Source organism: Schistocerca serialis, chromosome 3, assembly GCF_023864345.2.
Source record: "Schistocerca serialis cubense isolate TAMUIC-IGC-003099 chromosome 3, iqSchSeri2.2, whole genome shotgun sequence".
NCBI lineage: Eukaryota > Metazoa > Arthropoda > Insecta > Orthoptera > Acrididae > Schistocerca > Schistocerca serialis.
In genome coordinates, this window is record NC_064640.1 from 360,884,279 (window position 1) to 360,908,188 (window position 23,910).

General features: G+C 44.7%; 1 protein-coding gene across 7 annotated transcripts in view; it reads right to left on the bottom strand.

Annotated features, from left to right (window-relative positions):
* LOC126470165 (cAMP-regulated phosphoprotein 21) overlaps window positions 1-23,910 on the bottom strand; it is a 1,039,480-nt gene that overhangs the window by 918,513 nt on the left and 97,057 nt on the right. The window lies entirely within an intron of this gene.

The window sequence follows — 23,910 nt, forward strand, 5'->3', positions numbered from 1 at the left end:
ATTTGTCCATTTTTACACACAGGTTATGGTTTCACATCTAGATTATAGATTTAAAAACAGTTCCTTAACGTTTTTTATGAAATGGAAAGGTACTTACAGGTGACTTCCAATTCATTGCCTCTAAGCAAAAAAAATGGACAAATCATGTAATGTTTCAGGACACCCACTGAAGATGCCTTGTAAAAAAGGCGAAATGCGTCTGGGTGCATAAATAAAATTAAAAATTTCGATGTGCAACATGCAAAAAAGGCATTTTACTTGAAACAACTGCAATTTATAGACTGCTTACAGTTTGCGCAGGCTACCCAAACTTGAGCACCGCTCCAGCATTTGACTTTCCTGAAAGAATAAACTCAAGAACCGAAGAGAAACGCCGGATGTACCATATACAAGTACGTTAATTCCGTAAGAATGTGTTATGTAGATCATCTGGAAACTGGGATGTAAATCGCTAGGACAAAGGTAACGTAGTTTTCAACCAACACAGCAAGCAAGATGGAGTAGAGATTAGAACTCTGTACGAGCATTTACAAGGAGCGGGTTTAGTTCCACGTCTGACTACCAACATACACCTATCTCGTGCTTTTTCTAAATTAAGGAGAATACCGGGATGGTTCCATCGACAGTAGACACAGCTCCATCTGAGCTAAGTTTTCGTCTCTAATGACTTCATAGTCAAAGGGAAGTTAAAGCCTAAGCTTAGAACACAATAAGAAAAATAAGTCAGTTTCTTGAGAGTTTTATTTTCCGAATCAGCTACTATCCGTAAAGTAAGACTGTAGCATGTGACTTCTAATTCAGATTCTTATTAATTTAAACATTTAAGAATTTAGAATATTCTCTTTAATTTTTTGATTATCCCTCATACATTATTTTAAGATGTTGTCACGCCTTGCGCAGCATCAAATTGCAGGTACTGCGTTTTGTCTAAAGTCCAACGACAGTCCATATTTAAGACAACTTGTTGATAATTTTCTAGAAGATGTTATTTACATTTTCAAGTGTTGACGATTCTCCATTAGGGTTGGTCACAGTACTTAACCGTCACGAAAGATAAATATTTCAGCTACTTGGATATAAGATACAGATTAGTTATATTTGACAAGAACAAGGGCGGGCTCAGTATCGCTCCCTGTGGTGCACTAGTAATAAAACAGATAAAAGCAAAAGCTGGCTGAGAGAAATATCAAAAATAACAATTTACCCTAAAATATAACGTTTCCCAATGTACTTTGGAGCAAACAACAACAATACAGTTTCTTTTCTGTAGAAAGGTAGTTTAGGCAATGTTCATGCAAGGTGGCTGCAGAATGATACACTTATGTGCACATTCATAATATTTTACAAATGCTTTGACTTATCGTACAAAGAGCCGAGAAGGCCATAAGGACATAAGGCAGGAAACAGTTCTCTGTGTTTTAAATACTCATAACTTTTTTAAATACCAATATGCCAAACCAATAATGTTTACCTCGGATGAAACAGTATTCTTTTTTTAGCGTCGTTTTATGGCGCAGAAAACCTACGCTTGTTGGTGTTTCTAGTGAAATATTTTGGAAAATAGTCAGGTAACTATGAGGGCCCACACACCGCGTCAGACATTCTCAAACGAGGGCTGGCTTGGCTTTAAAAGAGACACGAAATTCACCTCATACGATTTTGCAATAAGTTTCACTACAAGCATAAACTATTATTCTACCACTATCAACTTTTTCAAGATCTGTCGAGCATGAACATACCTCATTCCAAATAAACAGCGATTGTTGCATCTGCATGTCAGTAGATAAACAAATTAAAAGTATTAGCCATATGAACTCCGCGCTCTTCTGCTTCCTATGTCTTAAAAAACCTATCGTTTCTATAATACCAGTAAATCCTCGATTCTTTAAGGAATCGAACTCCCACGCACAAAACCGCTTCAAACGGCTGATTAATTTTCAAATGAGTTCATGTGTTAAATGCTTGACGTTAAGCATGTAAGCTAGAAAAAGTTTAGAACAAGCTTGAAATTATGTTTTAAGTTTTTTGGAAGTCGCTTAGTGCTCTCATTATGAAACACTAGATGAACACTGTCTGGCTATTTGCGCTTCATTTTCAACACAAGCACGTTTCTCATGCATCCCAACGTTTATGACGTCATATCTCCTGAACTATGAGTCGTACAATTACATAACTTGACAGGTATATTCAGTGGTATATTTGGATACTGTCTGCAAACCGAGTTCCGAATAGAGTCGGTAGTAAAGAAGTTATTAAATTAAAACGTCATGTCTGATGCTAAACTTTTCCTGCATGAACGGCGAAAATGTCGTAAATGACAAACATTATTCCTTTCATTATTTTGTGGGAGAGAAAAGTTTCGCTAAGGTTTTAAATTATACGTAATGTTTTTTGGGAGTGGCTTAGTGCTTTCATTCCAAAATACTGGATGAATAAAATTCGGATATCTGTGCGCCGTCAATTACGATGCCTCAAGACAAATACACAGTTTCTAACTGTAATACTTGTCTTATTGTGTTAAACTTTTAACGTACGATTCTACTTCTTAATGAGTAGATTATGACAGCATTTAAATTTTAAATGGTCAATAAGTGCGTGAAATATTGAAAATCAAAATTTTTCTGCCCCTCCAAGTCCATCAGATAGGCAACCTGCAACGTGTGGCACGTTCCGGCTTCAGGGATAGTTGCTCTGCAGTATAGATTACGTGATATTCACGTCTCGTCGGACATACTCTCTAAAACAAAGATTTTATAAATTGTTCGGTGAAACTTTATCGCTTTTTGCAAATGAATTTCGCGGAAAAGAGGTGTGAAATGACACACAGGCGCGGCTAAAGCGAACGGATAGACGGCGCAGTGCGCGCACGTTCCGACAGGCGGCCAGAAGGTAGCGCGTTGGAGCTGCCACATCAGAGCAGTCGACACCTGTGCCCCTGCTGTTGGCGGGCTGTACCGATCGCGAAATAATACGCGGCTGTCAGGGGGGCAGCAAGAAAATTAAATGGTCAAAGGTCTGGTTGTCTCCGAGCGTGTGGCCATTGCAAGCGACGTGTGTCACAAAAGAGCGGCTATGGCGTAAACTCGAAAGCGGAAAATTATTTGGCGACTGCCGCACGAGTGATACCAGTATAAATGAAGGTACATAACAGACTGTGGCATCAGTTGAAAGAGAAAAAATAGACGAGAATTCACTTTGAAAGATCCATACTGTACTTGCAATAAATTCAAAACGCATTAAACGATCATAGCAAACAAAGTAATCACTAATAAAGCTTAAAGAACACCATCGAATATCAGAATAAGATCTTTTATTAAAACAGAACAGTTTGAATAATGAGTTCAATGGCTGTGAGCACTATGGGACTTATCTTCTGAGGTCATAAGTCCCTTAGAACTTAGAACTACTTGAACCTAACTAACCTAAGGACATCACACACATCCATGCCCGAGGCAGGATTCGAACCTGCAACCTTAGCGGTCGCGCGGTTCCAGACGGTAGCGCCTAGAACCGCTCGGCCACTCCGGCCGGCAATGAGTTCAGGTATTGGCTCTGATGATTATAAAACTCAATAAGTATAAAATAATTAGAAAACCAGTAACTTAAGCGTTAGTCACAATTAGATACTTAATAACGAAATACGATAATTTTGACCGATTCATTACAGTTGTACGCAAATAAATCACAAATTAAGCACCTCAACTAAAAAGTAATACAACAACATAAAATCTGCTGAAGTTTTATCCCTTTACGATGTATGACACTAGCGGTAGCTTTGCTTTTTATGAATTTTTTATTGATTGAAATGTCCACCCCTGACAAACGAGAAACACTATACAACGCTTGTCTACGCAAAGCAATGAAACTGTCATATTGGGCCATGATTGAGTTATCAGCGCATAAGTGTGTGTTATGTAATACGTATAGCTTCAGCAGTAGTATGAGCAATAAACGCTTTTTATAAGTTTTAGAGCGGCAGATGAGAGGTCATGGTCAGTTGCTTATACGGGCTCACTGAGGCAACACTTGGCGGACATGCGGCGTGCCGGTACCTACCAAATTGTGTTTGAAATTTTTCGTGTGGCACTTATAGGAACGTGAAAAGTTCTTCATGACTTCATGTACTTAAAAAGGTAGTACACAACTGATCTCGTGGACAAACTCTGAACAGTAGCATGGCGGTGCTCAGGAATTAGTAAATTACTGATCGAACTCACGTTTCAGTCTGTCGTTGCACACATACCAATTTAGTAACTGCAAAAATAAAGATTTCCACTTGCTAAACAGTGCCCATACTGTGTTAATGACATTTTTACTTCTCCATTCACAGTCTGCCTGCATTTTAATTAGTTATCTGGAAATCAGCAGAACAGTAATGGCACAACGACGTACCCATCGAACTTTAAAATCGGTCTCACACTTTTTGAAGCCCTTTTACGCGACTTGTGTGTGTGTGTGTGTGTGTGTGTGTGTGTGTGTGTGTGTGTGTGTGTGTGTGTGTGTTTGTGTGTGTCGCGTTCAAACACTTTGCCATGATAATTCTTAGGGTGGTAATACGTGACAACCATGTGACTATTTTGGCGGGTACCGTAAATGTCAGGATGTGTCTCACTGGGACACTTTTGTAACACTCCTCCCCATCTTTGATCTAATAAAATAGAAATGAGGGACGTAACTAAAAAATCAAAATATAAGGTTCGTGAGAGCTGTGAATGATTCATCTTCCCAGGAAAAGAGCGCTAGAAAGATTGAAATCGAACTTTAGTTGTGGGTCGTGCAAGAGAAGTGTTACACATAACAAGAAAAACTATTTTTAGAAATTCAGTGAAACACATTTATTTCTGAAAGCAAGTTGGTTTTATTCGAGATTCCAATACACTCTATTATTCCCCTCTCTTTTTCTCTACAAAACTCTATTTTTCAACGTAATCTCCGTTAAATGCGACGGACTTACTCCATCTTAATCGCAGGGCCTGTATGTCCCCATGGTACCATTCTACTGGTCGGAGCAAACGTCTTTCTGCATCAATAGCCTCCCTATCATTCACGTACTGGTTCCTGTGAAGTGCACCTTTCAATAGGACAAGCAGATGGAACTCGGAAGGTGCTAGGGTGGATGAGAAAGAACAGTCCAGCGAAGTTTTATGAGCTCCTCTCGGATGCACAGACTTGTGTCAAGTCTTACGATGTCATGGAGAGAGAGAAGTTCGTTTGCATTTTTGTAGCGAAGAACACATTGAAGTCGTTTCTTCAATTTCCTGAGGGTAGCGTAATCGATTTTCGAGCTGTTCGTTGCACCACCAGCGAGGACATCGAACAGAACAACCTCTTCAGTGTCCCAGAAGACCGTCGCCATGGCTTTATGGGCTGAGAGAGCGGCTTTGAACGTTTTTTCGGAGGAGAGGTGGTGTGGAGCCTCTCCACGGAGATCGGACAGTTTAATGAGACCGTTCTGCGATGATGACAGAAGCCTCGCCCAAGGACTCACCGTACTTTCGTTCACTACCAGGTCTCCGTAGACATTCTGCAAGCACCTATGAATATCTGCGATACTCTTGTTTTCCGTCAATAGATACTCAGTGACAGCTCTCTACCTGGAAGGCACCTCTGTTACAGACGTCATTCTGAAGGCTATGTATGGCGCCACCTCATACTAGAACCTCATTAAAGTATAAGGGCTGAAGAGTGGAATATTCCATGATAGCCGACAATAAATTCCGCAAATTTAATCAAAATTGGCCAAAAATGTGTAACATTACTTATTGAACGTCCCTCGTATATATGTGCTGTTGTTGTTATGGCCCTCAGTCCGGAGACTGATTTGACGCAGCTCTCCACGCCAGTCTGTTCTGTGCAAGCCTATATATCTCTGCGCAACTATTGCAACTACATCCATTTGATCTTTTCCTGTAATGAAGCTTTGGCCTCTCTCTACAATTTATATCCGTATCACTTCCCTCCACTACCAACTTGACGATCTCACGATGCGTCAGGACATGTCTATCAACTAATCTCTTATTTTACTCAAGTTTCCATGAGTTTCTTTTTCTCCCAAGTTCGATTCAGTAACTCCTCATTAGTTATACGATCTACCCATCTAATACTCAGAATTCTTGTATAACACCATATTCGGAACTCTTGCATGATCTTCTTGTCTGGTATCACGTAGGGGTCGTCTGCTGCGGACCAACATTTTCAAGATTGTGTGCGGGATGTTGTGTTACGAAACATTTGTGCTTGCACTAACACTATATTCTATCGTTACATCTGTACAAATCACCGCCTCTCATGCTTTACACAACGGGAAAGCCTCCTATCTACGTGTTCTGTAAGTCAACGTCCAACATCTTGTCGTCTTCGCCATCCTTCACCAACTTTCCATAGATACTCAAGACAGCAGCATTCGAACATCCGACCAGCTTCGTTGTCTTCGAGACGCTAGTTCGTAGGCGCTGGGACTTAACAGTCAGCCCTCTCCTAAAGTCGCAGTTGTGGCCCGCATATCACTAAACGTTCCCCATTCGTCTATACAGGGTGTTACAAAAAGGTACGGCCAAACTTTCAAGAAACATTCCTCACACACAAATAAAGAAAAGATGTTATGTGGACATGTGTCCGGAAACGCTTAATTTCCATGTTAGAGCTCATTTTAGTTTCTTCAGTATGTATTGTACTTCCTCGATTCACCGCCAGTTGGCCCAATTGAAGGAAGGTAATGTCGACTTCGGTGCTTGTGTTGACATGCGACTCATTGCTCTACAGTACTAGCATCAAGTACATCAGTACGTAGCATCAACAGGTTAGTGTTCATCACGAACGTGGTTTTGCAGTCAGTGCAATGTTTACAAATGCAGAGTTGGCAGATGCCCATTTGATGTATGGATTAGCACGGGGCAATAGCCTTGGCGCGGTACGTTTGTATCGAGACACATTTCCAGAACGAAGGTGTCCCGACAGGAAGACATTCGAAGCAATTGATCGGCGTATTAGGGAGCACGGAACATTCCAGCCTATGACTCGCGACTGGGGAAGACCTAGAACGACGAGGACACCTGCAATGGACGAGGCAATTCTTCGTGCAGTTGACGATAACCCTAATGTCAGCGTCAGAGAAGTTGCTGCTGTACAAGGTAAAGTTGACCACGTCACTACATGGAGAGTGCTACGGGAGAACCAGTTGTTTCCGTACCATGTACAGCGTGTGCAGGCACTATCAGCAGCTGATTGCCATCCACGGGTACACTTCTGCGAATGGTTCATCCAACAATGTGTCAACCCTCATTTCAGTGCAAATGTTCTCTTTACGGATGAGGCTTCATTCCAACGTGATCAAATTGTAAATTTTCACAATCAATATGTGTGGGTTGACGAGAATCCGCACGCAATTGTGCTATCACGACATCAACACAGATTTTATGTGAACGTTTGGGCAGGCATTGTTGGTGATGTCTTGATTGGGCCCCATGTTCTTCCACTAACGCTCAGTGGAGCACGTTATCATGATTTCATACGGGATACTCTACCTGTGCTGCTAGAACATGTGCCTTTACAAGTACGACACAACATGTGGTTCATGCACTATGGAGCTCCTGCACATTTCAGTCGAAGTGTTCGTACGCTTCTCAACAACAGATTCGGTGACCGATGGATTGGTAGAGGCGGACCAATTCCATGGCCTCCACGCTCTCCTGACCTCAATCCTCTTGACTTTCATTTATGGGGGCATTTGAAAGCTCTTGTCTACGCAACCCCGGTACCAAATGTAGAGACTCTTCGTGCTCGTACTGTGGACGGCTGTGATACAATACTCCATTCTCCAGGGCTGTATCAGCGCATGAGGGATTCCATGCGACGGAGGGTGGATGCATGTATCCTCGGCAACGGAGGACATTTTGACCATTTCCTGTAACAAAGTGTTTGAAGTCACGCTGGTACGTTCTGTTGCTGTGTGTTTCCATTCCATGATTAATGTGATTTAAAGAGGAGTAATAAAGTGAGCTCTAACATGGAAAGTAAGCGTTTCCGGACACATGTCCACATAACATATTTTCTTTCTTTGTGTGTGAGGAATGTTTCCTGAAAGTTTGGCCGTACCTTTTTGTAACACCCTGTATACACTGGAAAGCCAAAACATCATGACCACTTCTAATAATTTCCGGGTATGCAGCCGGATCCCGTCGACATTCTGCCACGATATTTCGGCCCAGATACGTCCGGCCATCATCAGGTGAGTACACAACTACTGAAGAGCCCAGGTGCATACCCGGAAATTATTAGAAGAAGAAATACGCCGGGAAAATTTCAGAAGTCACATCATGACCACTGTCCACCGCGTTAGATGCCGCGGGCACGTGACGCGGTAACAAAAGCATGTATGCGGAGCAGACACGGACGGGGGATCAACCTAGCGAAGACATTGGCTGCGAATGGGGTAAGCCATTGAGATAAGCGACTCTGACACTGGGCAGATTATTATTACGCAGAACCTGCGAACGAGTACCTCGAAACCGACAAAGCTGGTGGAATATGAACGTGCTACATTCATAAGCATGTACGGAAAGAGATAAAAGGACGGTGAAACCACCACTACCTGCTATATGATTGGACGTCCACGACTCTTTACCGAACGTGCGGTTCGTAGGCTTGTCTGTTCTGTGAAGTAGGATAAATGGTGATCTGTGGCGTCTCTGTCGGAAGAGCGCAATGCTGATGCAAGCACAAGTGATTGAGAACACACCGTTTATCGTGCATTGTTAAACACGGAGCTCCACTGAAAACCACCGCTGCATGTTCACATGTTGACCCAACGACATCTTCAGTAACGATTTCAGTGGGCACGGGACTATCGGGATTCGACCGCCGATCAATGGAAACGTGTCGGCTCTTCGGTTGAATCACACTTTTGCTACACTAGGTCGACGGTCGTATCCACAAATGCCGTCATCGAAGTGAATGACTGCTCGAAACGTGGAGTGCACCGCGGATTCAGGCTGGTGGAAGTAGTATTGCGTTTGGGAGACATTCTTCTGCGCTTGCATGGGACCTGTGGTAGTAATCGAAGACACGCTGGTAGCTGCAAAACCACCTGCACCACTTTGTGTTTCATGGCTTCCCCGACGGATATATCATCTTTCAGCAGTATAATTGTCCGTATCTCGGAGACGGACCGTGTTACAGTGGTTTGAGGAGCATTATATTGAACTCACGTTGATGTCTTTGAGACCGAATTCATCTGACGTAAATCCCATGGAACCCATTTGGGTCTCTATCGAGCGCCATCACCGCGTACGCAAATCAGCAGCCCGTTGTTTACACGAGTTACATGACCTGCGCGCAGACATCTAATGCAACATGCCTCCACAACCCTGCTAACAAGCTGTCGGATCCCTGAAACGCGGAATCAGTAATGTATTTCGTTCCAAAGACGGACAAACAAGCTGTTAAACAGGTGGTCATAATGTTTTAGCTCATCAGTTTATTTTCCTTACCGCGTCACGTGCTCGTTGCCCCACCAGGTTTCATACGATCTCGTGGTGGGAGATGAATTGTTTCGGCTCATTAGTGCATGTATGCCGGCGTCAAATTTCGACAAGGAGGGGGTGCTGAAGAATAGTCATCTTACACTAAGCAAAAATGTTGCGGAGTGTGCGGGCGGGCGTTCTGATGGAAATTCCACTGTTCACTCCGGTACAGTTCTGGCCCAACTCTCCAGATACGATGCAGCAGTCGTTCCAAAAGTCTCTTGTAATCATCTGCGTTGACGGTTTGACCCTCGGGTAGAAACTCGTGATGGATCATGCTCTGGTGTTGAAAACGTTTTCTGGGAGGCGGAAAAGACGATAAAAACCATGCCATTGACTGCCGATTAGTCTCTGGTTTATATTGGTAGCACTAGGTCCCACATCCCGTAATGATGGTTTCCAAAAACTGCGGAATCCGGTCAGACATGATGAGATCTTCAGACGTTTTCCATCTGAGTTTGCTTTTGCTCGTCTGTCAGCTAGTGGGGTAAAAACCAGGCACAAATATTCCGCCTTCTCAAATGGTAGTGAGCATTGGTGCTTATACCGCTTTGCTTATCTTCAGCTCTTCTGTTTGCATTCTTAAAGACAACCGCCGATCATCCGCAAGCATGCGTCGTACTCGTTCGATATTGTATGGGATTGTGCTTGTTGACGGTCGACCCGGACGCGGCTCATCCTCGATACCTTCCTTCCCGTATCTAAAGCCACTCAGACCCACACGTTTTATGTACAGCTTCAGCACTTGCACTAACATTCCATGAGTCTCCGTCGCCGTTTTCCCTAATTTGAAACAAATTCTCTCGTTAACCCGTTGTTCGATTTTGTGCTTCGTTTTTCAGTTACACGAGTTCTCCCGCTGACTCTGTTTAGTTGCTCGCAACGTGCACCACTGCTTCACTTCGGTGAATTGCACGATAGGGGTTCGCTTGTTGGGATGTCTCTCAATGCATATGCCCGCGCACCTCAGCCTAACCACCGCAGTTTTTAACGTAGGGGCCACTCACCGAACTTTTCCGACGCACTTGTGTAAACAGGTACCAAGTAATGAACTGAAATAAGGCGTCACTAATAAGGGATTGTGAATATTGCATCGTATTGACGAATTGCAAAACGTATATTTAGGTATTGGTTGCAGTACTTAGATACATTGGTTTCATGGATTTTCCTAAATCAATGCTTCAAACAGTAGCATCTACATGAAGAGATATTGGTGTCACTTTGTTAGTTATATAGACGGCTATGTAGTAAAAAATCGCCTCTAATGACTGCGCCATGAATGGGGCGAAAAAACATAGAATCCATAAAGTCAGAGAAGAACTCTGACAGTTAAAGTGGGCGCGGCGGGACTGCTTCGTGCGTCTACCACAAGCAGTCACGCAATACGAATTTGTTTCCGTCTCCACGGTAACGCCTTAATGTTGACACAGTTCTGGGCGAATATGGTCTAAATTCGATACTGAGGGCAATTTTTTTGTTTAGGAGTTGAAAGCTGGCAACAGCGCTACTCTCGGTCAGGGATCTTCTTTCACTGCACGAAGAACAGTACGCGTAACTACTCGAAACAGACTGGGAGAACGAACTAATTCGTGAGAGTATTCTTAGTGAGGGAAGCCAATGACATCATTGTTGTGTTATCCTTTGAGGTTTATCAAAATGCTTTCTCGTGTGCTATGGAGTGGTTGAAATCTTTTAATGTTATTCGTGGTTTGCTTAAGAAGTTTCATTTAGCAGGCCATCTTGGTTCTGCTGCGTAATCGTTTCATTGATTGAAAACTGTTAAATGAGCATCACTGTCTAGTAAAGTTGAAGTGACAAATCTCAGTTTTAAATGCGACGTTTCTGTGTGGCTAATCTCATTAGTTGCCTAAGTAGTAACCAAAACGATATATACCCGCAGTAAGTACACACAAGCTCTTCAACATGATGGGCACCATTAGATGTTAAAATAAAAGAACTCTGTGTCAAAATATTGAACTGCTCTTCAATTACGAGAATAGTCCCGATAAAATAAGCAATATGACGAATCGAGGCTGCAGGGTGGAGATACATCCCATGTTTAACATTAACAATGCTTTCGAGACTATGCTAGGAACAAAGCAGACATTGTGAGTTGACGGTACTAATCCAAAAAGCAATGAGTAGATTTATGCTGGAACGTTGCGGGATATTCGCTCCCACATGATTTGGCGTTCAGTAACATGTGTTACCGCCTACTAAAACCATTTAGTACTGAAATTCATACTGTGTCGTATCATTATATGTGACAAATAACGAGTAATGGATATCAAATTAAATACCAATGACAAAATTAATTCATTTATCATACTGAATAAACTTACAAAAGAAAATATAAAAAATATGCTATTGGAATTGGGAAGGATCGAGCCCGAAGCTTTAGTAGTCAGAACTACCACGTTACCATCCAGCTATGGTAGCAAGCTTCCGTAATGTTTGTGAGTCGTGAGATAAGTTCGAACCACCGTACAGTCTACCCGCATTGTCTACTTCATCACAAGTTTTCTCGAAAATACATATCTTATGACATATGAAGCAAAAGTGTTTATGTGTTAAAAGTCGAAGTTACATCGCATGGCATGGTGAAGGGCTTTCGCGGTCCTTTCTCCTTTCCCCCCTCCTCCCCCCCCCCCCCACCTCTCAACACACACACACACACACACACACACACACACACACACACAAACTCTTTCTCTCTCTCTTTCTCGCTCTTTCTCTTCGTTCACTACAAAGAAAATCGTCTCGAGAAAACAAGTAGTACTGGCAGACTGACTGCGTAGCTAGATTTCAGACTTAAAATTAGTGCCATTCACACTGCTCTGAAGAAAGAAAACAAAGGTGCATCGTTTGTCTACGTACAGATGTAAGATTCGTAGTGTAGTATCAACTTTCTTTCTCCTTTTTTAGGATACAATACTTACATTACAGAAATATTGTTCGTTTCTTTATTCATATTTTTCAATGATTCCTTTAACTCAGGATGCTATGGCCTTTTCTTGTTTGTCGTTATTTCAAAACTGATAAAATAAAATCCAAGAACCGTTAACTGTTCATTAAATTTATATCAATGTTATTTGTCGATGAAGATGAAAAACGTACGTCTCATATGCAAGGATAGACGTAAACGTCGTCTGAATACAAAACGGAGCGCGCCTATTGAACTAGCGCAGCATGTGGCTGATACGAGTCACCCATAATGTGTACTGAGTGTATATGACAGAAGCACACTGGACGTCAACCCGCATCACCCCTGCGCTGGCCGCACTCACCCCTATGACCTCCATCCCCTCAGAGCCCGCAGCTTCCAGTAATTTCTCGCTAACAGCGCTTCTGAAAGCTATTCCACGAAATGTGGATCCTGGAAGCCGCTGCTTGGTAATTCACTGCATCCTATCGCGTTACCGGAAAGCGCCTGAGTTCTGCTTTGCGCCGTCCATCTCAAAGTTATCACACGGCTATGAGCCCCTGTCCACTCGCAGAAGACGTCAGCTGTTTAATCCTCCTGTGATTACCTTCATAGAGATGAACATGATGTTATTTCTGTTCCCTTTTTTCTTTTTGTAATTTAATTTCCTCCCTCCATTACGGTAATAGTTTGCAGCTCTACGGCAAAGTATTTTTTATAAGAATAAAATCAATATTGTTAGTGTGATTTTAGGTTTTCCCGATGCACGATGACTGACGATTTTGAACTGCTCTTAGGTCCAAATGGATTACACCACCCAGCTGAATTCCCGTGCACAGTTCATAGTCGGTATTATTATGTTTGCTTCCATATACGTACTTTAAAAACTCACCTACAGTTATTTGTAATTTAATGCAAGTGAATAGACGCCTCAGATAAAAAGACAAAGTGGTTATTAATACTATTTATTTGATTTTGACAATGATGGTGACTGGTGTCTTTTATGGAGGGGTCTATTCCATAAGTGCGTAATATAGGTTCAAATGGCTCCAAGCGCTGTGGAACTTAACATCTGAGGTCATCAGTCTCCTAGACATCACACACATCCATGCCCGAGGCAGGATTCGAACCTGCGACCGTAGTAGCACCGTGGTTCCGGACTAAAACGCGTAGAACCGCTCGGCCACGGCGGCCCATATAGGGACATGGAGTGGAATCAGTTCGATTCCCGGCGGGGTCAGGGATTTTCTCTGCCTCGTGATGACTGGGTGTTGTGTGATGTCCTTAGGTTAGTTAGGTTTAAGTAGTTCTAAGTTCTAGGGGACTGATGACCATAGATGTTAAGTCCCATAGTTCTCAGAGCCATTTGAACCATTTAGTGGAATCAGTTAGTTTTTCTCTTTTACGGTGCGACATACACTGACTAACAAATAAAGCTGAGCACCATGAAGACATGGTCGGATGTTAGTTTAACTTCATATATCATCATTGGTGGCTATGTAGATGATTAGAGTGGAAGTTCTCTGTGACAGGTACACCCGCCACCAATGTACATTCGTGTTGTTCGTGTTTAGTTGTGTTATTTGCCCTGGTAGGGTATATGAGGGGCGTGAACAACGTTATATGCTGAACGATCACTGTGGCAGACGCAGAGATGCTGAGTATGTGTGTGAGACAGCGTTATCAGCACTTGGCAGTGTTTGAAAGGGGCATCACTGTGGGTCTCCATTTGGCTGACTGGTCGAATCGCGCAATATCCAGATTTTTGGAGCAATCGGATGTGAAAGTGGCCCGATGTTGGTCTTCATGAGAAAATAAAGACAGGCATATTCGTCGTCAAGGTTTCGTTCTTCCATGTCCACACATATAAGGGAATCGAGCCGTATTGTGGACCAAAGCATATCGAACGCTTTCACATGTGCGACCTCCATTTGAGAGCAAGTAATGGATTGCCTTCACCATTGATCGAAGTCTAGCAGCAGCCAGACTTCGGAATTACCGTCCCACACCTAGGCTGCCGTGAACGCCACAGCACAAACGACTGCGTTAGAAGTGGATCAGTGATTGGCAAGTATAGACTGCTGATGAATGGCGTCGCATTGTGCGCAGTGATGAATCGCGGTTCGGCATTACTCCAAATGACCATCGTCGTTGAGTATGGTGGCGACCGGAAGAGATATTCCATTCTACCAATGTTTTGGAGAGGCACGGAGGTGTTACTCCTAGCCTCATGGTGTCGGGAACCGTGTGATATGACTTCAGGTAACAAATGATAGTAATTCAGGGAACTCTAATTACACAACGGAACGTCACGGACATCTTGTGTCCTCGTGCGTTACCACTTATGCGACAGTATCATGGTGCCACTTTTCAACTGAACAATGCTCGTTTACACAATGCTCGTGTTTCTGCGTGATGCTGAGGTACTCCCGTGGCCAGCAAGACCCCTGATAAATAATTTGTGGGACCAGCTGCATCCCAGTGGCAGTATCAAGGATATACAGGACCAGTTACAACAGTTTGAGCCAACTTGCCTGAGGAGATGATACAACAGCTTTATGGCACCCTTCTCATTCCCATGCAAGAGGGTGATGCCACCTCATTACTGATTAATGGGCTCAAATGCTAAGTCATCTGTAAATTTATCCCGATTCTGCTTTCACTGAAATATCATCAAACACCCTCTCAACTCATGAAGTTTCATTTCGTTTCCTCCCCCCTTCTGGATGCTTGGCGTTTTTTGTAAGGCAGCGTAGCTGCGGATTCGAACGTATTGTTTAAGGTTGTACGGATGTTGTTTGATGGATTATCTTGGTGAGGATAGCCCCCTCCACAGCTGAGGTCGCTTATACAGGGTGTTACAAAAAGGTACGGCCAAACTTTGAGGGAAACATTCCTCACACATAAAGAAGGAAAATAAGTTATGTGGACATGTGTCCGGAAACGCTTAATTTCCATGTTAGAGCTCATCTTAGTTTCGTCAAGATGTACTCCAACTTGATCAAATTGTAAATTTTCACAATCAACATGTGTGGGCTGACGAGAATCCGCACGCAATTGTGCAATAACGTCATCAACACAGATTTTCTGTGAACTTTTGGGCAGGCATTGCTGGTGATGTCTTGATTGGGCCCCATGTTCTTCCACCTACGCTCAATGGAGCACGTTATCATGATTTCATACTGGATACTCTACCTGTGCTGCTAGAACATGTGCCTTTACAAGTACGATACAACATGTGGTTCATGCACGATGGAGCTCCTGCACATTTCAGTCGGAGTGTTCGTACGCTTCTCAACAACAGATTCGGTGACCGATGGATTGGTAGAGGCGGACCAATTCCATGGCCTCCACGCTCTCCTGACCTCAACCCTCTTGACTTTCATTTATGGGGGCATTTGAAAGCTCTTGTCTACGCAACCCCGGTACCAAATGTAGAGACTCTTCGTGCTCGTACTGTGGACGGCTGTGATACAATACGCCATTCTCCAGGGCTGTATCAGCTCATCAGGGATTCCATGCGACGGAGGGTGGATGCATGTATGCTCGCTAACGGAGGACGTTTTGAACATTTCCTGTAACAAAGTGTTTGAAGTCACGCTGGTACGTTCTGTTGCTGTGTGTTTCCATTCCATGATTAATGTTATTTGAAGAGAAGTAATAAAATGAGCTTTAACATGGAAAGTAAGCGTTTCCGGACACATGTCCACATAACATATTTTCTTTCTTTGTATGTGAGGAATGTTTCCTGAAAGTTTGGCCGTACCTTTTTGTAACACCCTGTATACGCCTGTACGGTCGCGCTCGATTTGGATGTAGCCGGTTCTAATCTTAGTGTGAAAGAAATGTTCTCCGTCACTACTTAGCTTCCTAGGGAAGACGAGGTTGTGGCGTAATGTTCCATATCGCAAGACTTCATGACAATGTTCTGAATAAAATTTCAGACATCTACACAATGTCTCACTGAGTGAGGAGCTGTGACAGTGCCGATGATTATCCGGTCGTCTGACGGTATAATAAGCCGGATGGTACCCTAAGTATTATTCCGGAGGAGTGGCCTATGTGACGGGTCCAGATTTCGTCCTCTTTCCTCTCTCATTAAAACACAACAAAACATGATATGAGAGCATACATACATCTACTACATCCAAACGTTGATAAAGAGTATCAATTTTCAGGATGTCACTAGGAAAATAACCGGTTGTCAGTACAACAACAATTCACGTATCATTGTGCAGATACGTCGTGGGAGTTGCTCAAAGACTCTCTGTAAGTAGGCTGTTTAGGTTTTTTTATTGGTAATGCCATGTAGCGCTCTGTATGAAAATCACTGACTGTGCTGTGTGCAGTCTGAGGCTGGTCGGCATTGTTGCAATAGTCGCTATTGTAGTGTTGGGCAGTTGGCTGTTAACAGCGCGTAGCGTTGCGCAGTTGGAGGTGAGCCGCCAGCAGTGGTGGATGTGGGGAGAGAGATGGCGGAAATTTGAGAGTGGACGATCTGGACGTGTGCCCATCAGAAAGAGTAAATTTGTAATATTGGATATCATGGACTGATATATATGTGGTGTCACCGCCAGACACCACACTTGCTAGGTGGTAGCCTTTAAATCGGCCGCGGTCCGTTAGTATACGTCGGACCCGCGTGTCGCCAATGTCAGTGATTGCAGACCGAGCGTCGCCACACGGCAGGTCTAGAGAGACTTCCTAGCACTCGCCCCAGTTGTACAGCCGACTTTGCTAGCGATGGTTCACTGACAAATTACGCTCTCATTTGCCGAGACGATAGTTAGCATAGCCTTCAGCTACGTCATTTGCTACGACCTAACAAGGTGCCATTATCATTTGCTATTTATCTTGTGATGCATGTACCGTCAAACCGATGTTCACCAATTATGGATTAAAGTTAAGTATTCCAACAGCTACGTACTTTATTTGCTAGACTCAAATCCTTTAACTGTTCCAGACCTCACGCAAGCCTGCTTGAGCTTAAACGCGTGCCTTTCGGCTACCCGTCACTGTGGATTGGCTGTCTTGCCAGTCCACAACAGTTTGACGACGAGGATTTTGCGTTCGTATTGATAGACTGATTTACTTGTGTAATGGCTTCGCCACAATGTCCAGATGTACTGTCCGAATTTTATCGCTTGCAGAATCAGCAGACGCAAGCCTTATTGGAAGCCCTTGGACAGATTGTCCAGGGTCAACGTGCAATGCAAAACGATGCGGCAGCCGCCGCTCCACCGCTACCGCAGCCACAACACGCAGTTGCACCACCTTTTCGTCCTTTTGATGCGGCACTGGAAAGCTGGACGGAGTGGTCACGCCAATTTGGATTCCATCCCGCCGCCTACAGAATTCAAGGTAATGAGCGGCAGCCTTTTCTCCTTATCGCCGTAGGCGTCCAGACGTACCGTGTGATAGTGAAATTATTTCCCCGACGCGACGTAGCATCCTTGTCCTACGACGAAATTTTGTCTGCATTAGATGCATATTTGAAAGAATCTGTCAGTGTAGTTGCCAAACGGTATACGTTCTTTCGTACAAAACGTACGGCCAGTCAGACTAATAGGGAGTGGGTTGCAACTTTGCAAGGCCTTACTAGGGATTGTGCTTTTGAGTGTCAATGTGGACTTCCTTATTCAGATACTAAGGTACGTGATGCAATTGCACAGAACGTTTCTGATGTTCGTATACGGGAACAGATTTTGAAACTAGTCAATCCCTCCCTTCAACAAGTGATGGACATATTGGATGCAGGACACACTTGACTTTGCTCAGGAATAATTTGAAACTTCGCCACCCGTGTGTCAGGTTAACCGGCCCGCCGGGAGAGCTACACGGAACAGTAAACAGCCCTCGCGCCCGTCCGCGTAGCTGCTGCCAAGCTCTCTGCCACGTGTGCCGTGCCAGCAAGCAAAGGCAGTGCTAAAATCATGCCCGCGGTGTGCTACTAGACATTCGCGTGAGAATTGCCCCCCACGCCAAGCTATTTGCTTTTTCTGTAATAAACGAGGACATGTTCAAAGTGTTTGCCAGAAAAAGCTCCGATCGGACACTGACAACCATTCCAGGCCCTTTGCTTCGCGCCAGAATCGAACCAAGAATACTTGGGTTCGTGAACCTTCGCCCATGGAAATTCATGTAGTTCATTTCACTCCACCCAGTGCCACTCTCTCTAACAGTGACTGTGTTCGTCTCACGAATAGTGTGCGTCGACATCGCCGGAAATCCCGTCACGTCGCAAGTGATTCTGTCCCAGTGTCAGTTCACGTTGCACGAGACAGTCGCTCTTGTCGTCAGCAGGACAATAAACTTTTTGTAGACTTGGACATCAATGGCAACGTGATACCATTCCAGCTCGATACCGGAGCTGCAGTTTCACTGATCAATCACGACATGTACAAACAGCTCGGCACACCTCCGTTGCGTGCCGCAAATGTTAAGTTCAGTAGTTATTCAGGACAAGCAATCCCTGTGTTAGGACAGTGCAGCCTTCTTGCAACATACAAGGGACAAACAAAACTTGTGTCATTTTACATACTTCGTTCTTCTTCTGCAGTGAACTTGTTTGGTTTAGATTTATTTCAGTTGTTTAACTTGTCTATACTCAATCAGGTCCTATCAGTGAACCAGACTGTGCCTTCAGACAGTGTTTCTCGTCTATGTGAAGAGTTTGCAGACATTTTCGCAACGGGCCTTGGTTGCGCTAAGAAGTATAAAGCACATCTGGAACTGAAAGTAAACGTGCAACCGAAATTTTTCAGAGCGTGCAATGTTCCCCACGCATTGCGTGATGAGGTCGTGAGAACGTTACACGATTTGGAATCACAAGGTGTGTTTGAACGTGTGCAGGCTTCTCTCTCTGCATCACCCATAGTAATTTTGCCAAAACCTTCCAGAAAATTGAGACTTTGTGTGGACTTCAAGGCAACAGTGAATCCACAACTAGTGACTGCAACTTTTCCTTTACCCCGCCCGGAAGATCTTTTTGACAATTTATTTTTCGAAGTTGGACCTAGCAGATGCGTACTTGCAAATACCTGTGGAAGAAGAATCCCAGCGCGTTTTGGTGGTTAACACGCATCTTGGTTTGTATCGATTCAAACGACTGCCATTCGGGTGTGCATCCGCCCCTGCATTGTTTCAGCAATATCTGCAAACAGTTTGTGCGTCAGTCCCTACTGCAGCGAACTATATGGACGATATTGTGATCTCTGGAAAGACGGAAGATGAACATTTAGCCAATCTCAGGACATTATTTCAGGTCTTGCGACAAAATGGTCTTCGCTTGCGGAAGGACAAATGTCTGTTTTTTGCTCATGAGTTACCCTACCTGGGCCATGTACTCAATGCCCAAGGCATACATCCCAGTCCAGAGCACCTCCGTGCCATACAAGACTTGCCTTCGCCGCAGAATTTGAAGCAGCTACAGAGTGTGCTGGGAAAAATAAATTACTACCATAAATATGTGCGCCACGCCTCTTCCATTTCAGCTCCGCTTCATCGCTTACGCCGTAAGGGTGTTCCGTTCGTCTGGATGACGGAATGCGAACGCGCCTTTCGCCAGTTGAAATCGGCGTTGCTTTCCCATACTTGCCTTACGCCATTCTATCCTCAGAAACCCCTTTTGTTGATGGTAGATGCATCGGATTTCGGGATCAGTGCTGTGCTTGCGCACAAACATGGTTCGCACGATCGCCCTATTGCCTTTGCGTCCAAATTGCTCTCGTCTGCGCAAAGAAATTATTCACAGATCGAGAAAGAAGCTTTGGCTCTCGTATTTGGTGTTACTAAATTTCATGATTTCTTGTATGGTCGTCACTTTACCATCATCACAGACCACAAACCTTTGACATCCCTTTTTCATCCGAACAAGCCTGTACCTCCACGTACAGCGCAGAAATTCATTCGCTGGTGAATTTTCCTCTCGCAGTACCGCTACGATGTCTTGTATCAGTCCACTGCTAAGCACGAAAACGCCGATGCGTTGTCCCGTTTGCCTGTTGCTGAGGATAGAGCATTCGATTCTTCCGAACTTGCTTGCATGTTCATTGATTCGGAAACCGATGACGTGGTCGAATCGTCTCCGATTGATTTTCGTCGTGTAGCTATAGCCACAGCTGCCGACCCTGTCCTTGCTACCGTTTTGCGTTTTGTTGCTACGCAATGGCCCTTGTCAAAGTCACGGATCGAGGATCCGTTGGTTCGCCGATTTTTTGCTCACAAGGAGAGACTTTTTGTTCGACGTGGTGTTTTGCTGTTGCGTTCATATAATGATCAGTCCAGGGTCGTGGTCCCACGTTCGTTACAGTCCTCTGTCTTACGGCTTCTCCACCAAGGACATTGGGGTATAGTGAGAACGAAACAACTTGCTCGTCAGCACTGTACTTGGTTCGGAATCGATGCCACGATTACGAATATGTGCTCTTCTTGCATGGCGTGTGCCGAAAAACAATCCGCACCACCGCGGAAATTCTTTGCATGGCCAAAAGCCACTTCCCCTTGGCAACGCTTGCACATCGATTTTGCTGGTCCATTCTGGAATGCTCGTTGGTTGGTTGTGGTAGATTCATTCAGTAATTTTCCTTTTGTTGTCCGGATGTCTTCCACGACGTCATCTGCCACCATCCAAGCATTGTCCGCTATCTATTGCATTGAAGGTCTTCCACAGACTATTGTTTCCGACAATGGCCCACAATTCATGTCCGCAGAATTTCAGTCTTTCTGTAAGGCCAATGGTATTCAACATTTGACATCCACGCCGTTTTCGCCACAGTCAAACGGTGCCGCTGAACGATTGGTCCGGACTTTCAAGTCACAGATGTTGAAGTTGAAAGAGTCGCATTCTCGGGAGGACGCGTTATTGCTCTTTTTGTCCTCGTATCGCTCTCAGCCCCGAGATGGTCGCTCGTCGGCTGAGTTGCTTCACGGTCGCCCACATCGAACCTTGATGTCTTTGCTACATCCGCCGCATCAGGTTCCTGTGCAGCGGCAGACACCTGCTTTTGCCCCAGGCGATGTTGTATACTATCGCAACTATCGAGGTTCACGGCGTTGGCTCGCAGGGCGCATTCTTCGCTGCCTCGGCCGCGCTATGTATCTTGTTTTGGGGGACTCTGGTGAGGTGCGTCGGCATCTCAATCAGCTGCGCCTCTGTCGTAGCACGGGTTCTGCCGCTCCCCGTCTGCTTTCAGCGACGGTGCCGTCTGGTCAGCGCCCTGGGGACCCATCTACTGGCTCGCCTCTGCCCCAGGTGTTACCGACGCTGCCTTCCATTTTGCCCCATGGCGACGCGCCGCCGCCGCCGCCTGTTCTCCCGCCGGCGACGCCCGCAGTGGACGCGTCGCTGCAACCGCCGGGCGCTTCCCTGGGTCACGCGCCGCCAATCGCTTCCCGTGACCAGCTGTACTCCGACATGGAACTCTTGCCCGCTCCGGACCACATGGCGTCTTCGCCCGTCGGGTGCCCCGACCCGATGGAGGTCGACCCTTCGGCCCCTCCTGTCTCTCTACGGGCGCATACACCGCATGTTGGCGTGCACCCTGGACTAGGTTTTCAGGCGTTTCCTAGCTCCCCTCGGACCGAATGGCAGGGTGCGGGTGGCACAGCCTCGCCTGTTGTTAGGCTCCCCACTTCGTCGCATACGTCAACATGGGGTCCTCCCCACGGCGGGCGGAAGCCTTATCACACAACCGTACGCCGATTTGCGGGAGAGGAATGTGGTGTCACCGCCAGACACCACACTTGCTAGGTGGTAGCCTTTAAATCGGCCGCGGTCCGTTAGTATACGTCGGACCCGCGTGTCGCTACTGTCAGAGATTGCAGACCGAGCGCCGCCACACGGCAGGTCTAGAGAGACTTCCAAGCACTCGCCCCAGTTGTACAGCCGACTTTGCTAGCGATGGTTCACTGACAAATTACGCTCTCATTTGCCGAGACGATAGTTAGCATAGCCTTCAGCTACGTCATTTGCTAAGACCTAGCAAGGCGCCATTATCATTTGCTATTTATCTTGTGATGCATGTACCGTCAAACCGATGTTCACCAATTATGGATTAAAGTTAAGTATTCCAACAGCTACGCACTTTATTTGCTAGACTCAAATCCTTTAACTGTTCCAGACCTCACGCCAGCCTGCTTGAGCTTAAACGCGTGCCTTTCGGCTACCCGTCACTGTGGATTGGCTGTATTGCCAGTCCACAACAATATATATTATGACTTTTGAACACTATTAAGGTAAATACATTGTTTGTTCTCTATCAAAATCTTTCTTTTGCTAACTATACCTATCAGTAGTTAGTGCCTTCAGTAGTTTGAATCTTTTATTTAGCTGGCAGTAGTGGCGCTCGCTGTATTGCAGTAGTTCGAGTAACGAAGATTTTTGTGAGGTAAGTGGTTTGTGAAACGTATAGGTTAATTTAGTCAGGGCCATTCTCTTGTAGGGATTCTTGAAAGTCAGATTGCGTTCCGCTAAAAAATATTGTGTGTCAGTTTAAGCACAGTCATGTATAATAATTTTAAGGGGGCGTTTCACCTCTTAGACAGGGTTTGCTAACCACCGAGTATGACGAACTACGCTCACTAACTAGTGTAGTTCGAAGTTACCGAAATGTGAGACAAGTATCAATAATAATGTGTGCAAACCGGTTCACCGTTTCCTGGAACCTGTAAGAAACCTGAAAATGTCTGACACCACACGAGTGAACTCTCTGAGTAGATGTAGCCGCCAAAACGATCACAAACTGGCCAAAAAAATAGACATTAATGAGGTAAAGCAACAATTTGCTCGTTGTAAGCGAAATTATACAAAGAGGCATGAGTATGAAATACCGGTTTATTTAGGATTCATAAATTCTGAGAAAGCTTTTGACTCAGTGTCAGCAACATATATACTAACATCCCTTGAGTAAGAAGTCACTGCTGTAGCTTTCCCTGACAAGGAACCCCTAAAGAGCGAGGTCGCGAAAGGTCAATGATGTTTACAGCATTCGACGCCGCACATACCATGCTGCCACAACATTAACTGCTAATGGCAACATGGGGTAGGACTGGATGTATCCAACGGTGATAACAATATGAGGCTACGGAGAGTAGTTGAACTGTTTAGTCGACGAGTAACTCACAAAAGTCCTATACTGCGAGTGGTGTTGATACAAAGCAGAGTATTGGTAACGATAAACAAAACAAACATTGCATTGTATCTACAACAACATTTGCCGAAGTTGACATTTCGTCAGAAAGGAACCCATGGAATTTCGCGCAGTGAGAAAAAAGTGGCAGATGAAATATTAGCGTTTCTACAAGATGAGCCAGAGGAATGTGTGGTATGGTATACGGTCGACCATGTGCAAAATGTACATGAGAAGTGTAATGATGACGATACGTGCTTAACAAGTGAAAGTGATACTGAAACATGTGTCAAGCCGTGTAGCTCATCATACTTGTAAGACAGTGAGAAACAAAACC